The sequence below is a fragment of the Pseudophryne corroboree genome, chromosome 4 (assembly GCF_028390025.1).
Source record: "Pseudophryne corroboree isolate aPseCor3 chromosome 4, aPseCor3.hap2, whole genome shotgun sequence".
In the NCBI taxonomy this organism is placed as follows: domain Eukaryota; kingdom Metazoa; phylum Chordata; class Amphibia; order Anura; family Myobatrachidae; genus Pseudophryne; species Pseudophryne corroboree.
Window position 1 is genome coordinate 183463225 of NC_086447.1, and position 6000 is coordinate 183469224.

Consider the following 6000-nt stretch of genomic DNA (forward strand, 5'->3'; position numbering starts at 1 on the left):
CACTGTCAGCAGACTGCGTTTATAGTATAAAGAAAAAAAAGACACCACAGGTATACAATGTAGATGTATGGATATACTAGTATACTTTATGTATGTCGATGAGTGACGACACAGAGGTAGGTACAGCAGTGGCCTACCGTACTGCTATATACAGTATAATGGACCTGGTGGACACTGTCAGCAGACTGCGTTTATACTTAATAGTATAAAGAAAAAAAGACACCACAGGAGTGTTTTTCAGGCAGACAAACGTATACTGGTGGACTGGTCACTGTCAGCAAAACTGTGCACTGTACTCCTGCTATAGCTGCTCCCCAGTCTCCCCCACAACTAAGCAGTGTGAGCACTCAGCACAGTCAGATATATCATGCAGCACACTGAGGCTGAGCACAGATATGGTATGGAGCGTTTTTTTCAGGCAGAGAACGGATAGCAAAACTCTGCACTGTACTCCTCCTAACAGCTGCTCCCCAATCCTCCCCACAATAAGCTAAGCATAAGCAATCAGATCAACTGTAAGTGTATATAATATTAATTATTATTATCAACTAAACGGAGAGGACGCCAGCCACGTCCTCTCCCTATCAATCTCAATGCACGTGTGAAAATGGCGGCGGCGCGCGGCTGCTTATATAGAATCCGAATCTCGCGAGAATCCGACAGCGGGATGATGACGTTCGGGCGCGCTCGGTTTACCCGAGCCACACGGGAGAATCCGAGTACGGCTCGGACCCGTGTAAAAAGGCTGAAGTTGGGGGGGGTTCGGTTTCCGAGAAACCGAACCCGCTCATCACTAGAAAAAATAGGATTTTAATTACCTACCAGTAAATCCTTTTCTCGTAGTCTGTAGAGGATACTGGGCGCCCGCCCAGTGCTTTGTGTTTTTCCTGCACTGTTACTTTGTTCAGTATTGTTGTTGGTTCAGCTGTTGCTGTTCAAGTTTGATTAGCATGGCTTTCCTCTCGTTTGTGTGTGCTGGTTGGAATCTCACCACTATTGTTTTAAATCCTTCTCTCACCTTGGCCCTCATTCCGAGTTGTTCGCTCGGTAAATTTCTTCGCATCGCAGCGATTTTCCGCTTAGTGCGCATGCGCAATGTTTGCACTGCGACTGCGCCAAGTAAATTTGCTATGCAGTTAGGAATTTTACTCACGGTTTTTTCTTCGTTCTGGTGATCGTAATGTGATTGACAGGAAGTGGGTGTTTCTGGGCGGAAACAGGCCGTTTTATGGGTGTGTGCGAAAAAACGCTGCCGTTTCTGGGAAAAACGCGGGAGTGGCTGGAGAAACGGAGGAGTGTCTGGACGAACGCTGGGTGTGTTTGTGACGTCAAACCAGGAACGACAAGCACTGAACTGATCGCAGATGCCGAGTAAGTCTGGAGCTACTCTGAAACTGCTAAGAGGTGTGTAATCGCAATTTTGAGAATCTTTCGTTCGCAATTTTGAGAAGCTAATATTCACTCCCAGTAGGCGGCGGCTTAGCGTGTGCAATGCTGCTAAAAGCAGCTTGCGAGCGAACAACTCGGAATGAGGGCCCTTATGTTCGTCTCCTCGGGCACAGTCTCTAGACTGAGTCTGGTAGGAGGGGCACAGAGGGAGGAGCCAGCACACACTATTGATTTCTTAAAGTGCACCACTCTCCTAGTGGACTCTGCTGTACCCCATGGTACTAATGTGGAACCCAGTATCCTCTATGGACTACGAGTAAAGGATTTACCGGTAGGTAATTAAAATACTATTTTCCTTATCAAAACAAGTGTTAAAAGCTTCTCCTGTGCTTATGACCTTGTTGGGTGTAAGTGTATTTTGGGGGTGATTCAGTAAGGATTGCTGATGCGATCCTTACTGCATTTACACCAATGGTCAGGACCTGTTCTGCGCATGTGCAGAATGGATGCAATTGCAATCCATAGTGAATTAGGCCCTTTGTTGGGTGTGTAAGTATTCCTGACGTGAACCTGGCACATTTGCTACTGGTGTTGGAAACTCTTTATTTCTACATATTATTATTATTATTATTATTAGAAGAAGAAGAAGAAGAAGAAGAAGAAGAAGAAGAAGAAGAAGAAGAAGAAGAAGAAGAAGAAGAAGAAGAAAGCTCTACTACTGTATGTCTAAATATGTTTTGTTTTCAGGGCAATTTATTATTGGTGCAGAAAAAAAGGAATTGTTTGCCGCACAGGTATTATGATTGTTCAGGTTATAACCAAGTACAATTTATATTAGAATTAGTACCACATAGATTATACAAGTAACAAAATTCACAATGAGCTTTTGTGTTGTGCTCACAAAGAGCAAGTTATACTGAAGCCAATGAAGAAGAAAACCTACACTAGTGTAAGAGCTTCTTTGGCTCAAGATATTATTGCCCCCTAGTCAGACCACTGTTCTGATAAGCAGCTGTACCGGCAAAGCTCCAAACCTGCCCTCTCATCCCTAATACTAGTGGGGAAAGTGTACACTGCCAGGTTCTGTCCCATCAGTATTACTGCACATGTGTGGCCTACTCCATGCTGTCATCCAATGAGGAGCCAGTGTGAATGTATGCACAGTAGAAATGTCAGTAATACACGCTTGTATGTAATGATTAGGATTGCAGCCATATGCACTATGCAATATTCTAGTTTCCATACTTTCATTAATCCCATGTATGGTACATTTTACTAAGTGACTTCATACAACTCATCCATAAAGTATATTCCAATGTCACACAGTTTATATGTTACAGATATAAGAAAGAATTGTCTTCTGTTACCTCTTCCATGGTGAAATGTTTAGGTCCAGTCATGTATTCTGTATAGAAGGGTTCTGCAGGCCTCAGGTGGAAGAAGAACCCAAACAGATACAGCAAGAGCAATGGATGCTCTTGCAGCTTGTTCCTCACAGTCTTTCTCGCATCCATGGCTAGCAAATAGCCGCAGGACGAGCGGAAACGATGGTAATGTTCTCTTCTGAAAGATAAACACAATAGTTGTCAAGTAAATGAAACAAGTCAAATAAAATATGAGCTGCTGTTACTCATTTATCTTCTTATTTGTACCTTCTCTACATATATACATTGGGGGTAGATTTAATATTTGTCAGGGTAGCAACCAACAAGTAATTAATGATCTTGAAAATCCTTCTTTAGTAAATATAGCTCTAAGGGTGAAAAACCCAAGGAAAGGTGAAAAACATAAATGATGACAATAATATCTGACAAGTAAAATAATAGGATGGGGGGGGGGGGGGGGAATCCGCCACAGCTACAAAAATGTATCCAGCACCAGTGTTTGTGGCCTGGTCAGCTTACACCTAATTACAAACATCATATATGTAAATATAAGCTTACCTCAGACAGTAAGACGTCAGATACGTCCGAAAAATCAGAGATAAGAAAAAATATCTGGATACAGATGCTAGTCGCACTCATCAACTGTAAAAATTAAGTCCCCCAACTTCCGGTTCCGGGCGCCGCATGGAAGGCTGCTGCTGAGCTGAGCTCCCGGAGCCCCCAGCCTATTTGAACCCTTTCACGGCCGCAAAGCCTCCCACGATCGACCCGCTGGGTCCCCGTGCCGCCCGTGACCGCCCTGCAGCGCATGGAGCGCTATTTCACGCCGCTCATGCCACGCTCCAAGACCCAGAAGGAGAAAGAGAGGGAGCAGCACTGCACAGAAGCTAAAATGGCGGCGGACCCCGTAGCAGGTACACCGCGCACTGAGCTAACAGCTCCCCCGCTCCCCAAGCTCTCCCATATCTACCCCTGATGGGGCGCCCTCGTCTCCCCTCCTGCTATGTGATATACCGGGGGATAGAAGCTCCCCCCCGCCTGTACTGCATTCACAGGCTGTCTCAGACTCTCCTATTACTTATACTGCTATGGTGCAGGCAATAAAAGAAACGATGGGGCCACTCCTGAAAGAACAGACCGCTGATATAAACAGGCAATTAGCTCAATTCTCTCAGAGACTCTCCACTACAGAACACAGAATGGGGGAATGTTTTGCAGATATTGGTGGTAATTCCAAGTTGATCACAGCAGGACATTTTTTTAGCAGTTGGGCAAAACCATGTGCACTGCAGGGGGGGGGGGGGGGGCAGATATAACATGTGCAGAGAGTTAGATTTGGTTGTGGTGTGTTCAATCTGCAATCTAAATTGCAGTGTAAAAATAAAGCAGCCAGTATTTACCCTGCACAGAAACAAAATAACCCACCCAAATCTAACTCTCTCTGCATATGTTATATCTGCCTCCCCTGCAGTGCACATGGTTTTGCTCAACTGCTAAAAAAAATTCCTGCTGCGATCAACTTGGAATTATCCCCATTGCTAATTTGAAAAAAGCGGTGAGTCTCAACACCAAAGCCTGCTACCACTTACACAATAAGACAGATAAACTGGAAAACAGGGCCAGACGACAGAATCTACGTATCATAGGGCTGCCAGAAACGGTGAAAGGCTCCGAATTGCTTATTTTTGTCCGAGATACCCTGCAAAGTTCACTGCAAGTTAGCAATGAATGTGCTGACATTGGGGGTAATTCCAAGTTGTTCGCAGCAGGATTTTTGGTAGCAATTGGGCAAAACCATGTGCACTGCAGGGGAGGCAGATATAACATGTGCAGAGAGAGTTAGATTTGGGTGGGGTGTGTTCAATCTGCAATCTAATTTGCAGTGTAAAAATAAAGCAGCCAGTATTTACCCTGCACAGAAATAAAATAACCCACCCAAATCTAACTCTTTCTGCACATGTTATATCTGCCTCCCCTGCAGTGCACATGGTTTTGCCCAATTGCTATCAAAACTCCTGCTGCGATCAACTTGGAATTACCCCCATTGTTATAGAGAGAGCCCATCGTCTTGGCCCGTTCCGGTCACAAGAGGGCAGCAGACCCCGGGCTGTGATCTTCAGGGTTTTAAATTACCTACATAAGAAAATTCTCTGGCAAGCCTCCCGTAAGCAGCGCCCTATTTCTTGGGAAGGGCACTCTCTTTTAATATTCCAGGACTATTCGGCTGAGCTGACGAAGGGCAGGAAAGAATTTTCCCACCTCTGCTCGAAGCTTATCCGGGAACGCCAAAAGTTTGCGCTGTTATACCCGGCGAGACTGCGTATCTATAGAGATGGCTCGTTCAAGGACTTCCTCTCTGTGCAGGACGCAGAGGCGTTTCTGCACTTACCAGATGATGACTCTCACTCGCAGGACTAATGTACTCCACATTTTTCCGTGAATAGCTGTCGTTAATATGTGTGTTTCCTGATATCGATGGGTTACACCATCCTTTGCTCTGATACCGTTGTTGACGTTGCCACTAAGTTATGTTGTTACCAACCGTTATATTGCCTATGCGGTTCCTGAGGACTGTTTCATATGTGCCTATTCTGTGGATCCTGGTTCCCAGTTTGAGAAACTGCTGCTGTTACTACACTGTTATCAGCGACCAGGCTATGGTCTCTAAAGTTTTTGTAAGCGGTCAGGCTGTTATTTGTTCAAGTAACAAGCTCCTTACTGAGAGGGGTTGATATGCACACGCTTTTTCAAAAAGGGTGTAGTGGTGCGCGGTGGGCGGGCCAGCGGTGGGGTCGTATTGATAGTGTTTTTGGGGGCCCCCCTGGAAATTTTGCTGTGTGCACTCTGTTGAGTGACTATGTTAGGGCTACTCAGCCGGAATGTCAATATGCGTTTTATGCTGTTTTGTTCTTCTTTCAATCACTGTCCTTTCTCTCTTTCTGTCCCTGTTCCCTTACTGCCCCCCCCCTCTATCGCCCAGGACAGCAATCCCTCGACTAGGTATTATTGTCCCCTATAAAAGGGCGACGGTTATTGCTGGTTTCCTATTTTTTCTGTTCCTTTCCTTCTGGGCTTATGTCTTCTTTTTAAAACTCATTTTCTAATCTTTTTACCTGTATGTGTTTTTTATATTTCGCAAGTTTTTTTTAAGTATAATAAAGAATAAAAGTTATGTTTTACATGTACCAATGTGCACCACTTTAAGGCAATTCTTTTTTCTTTTCTT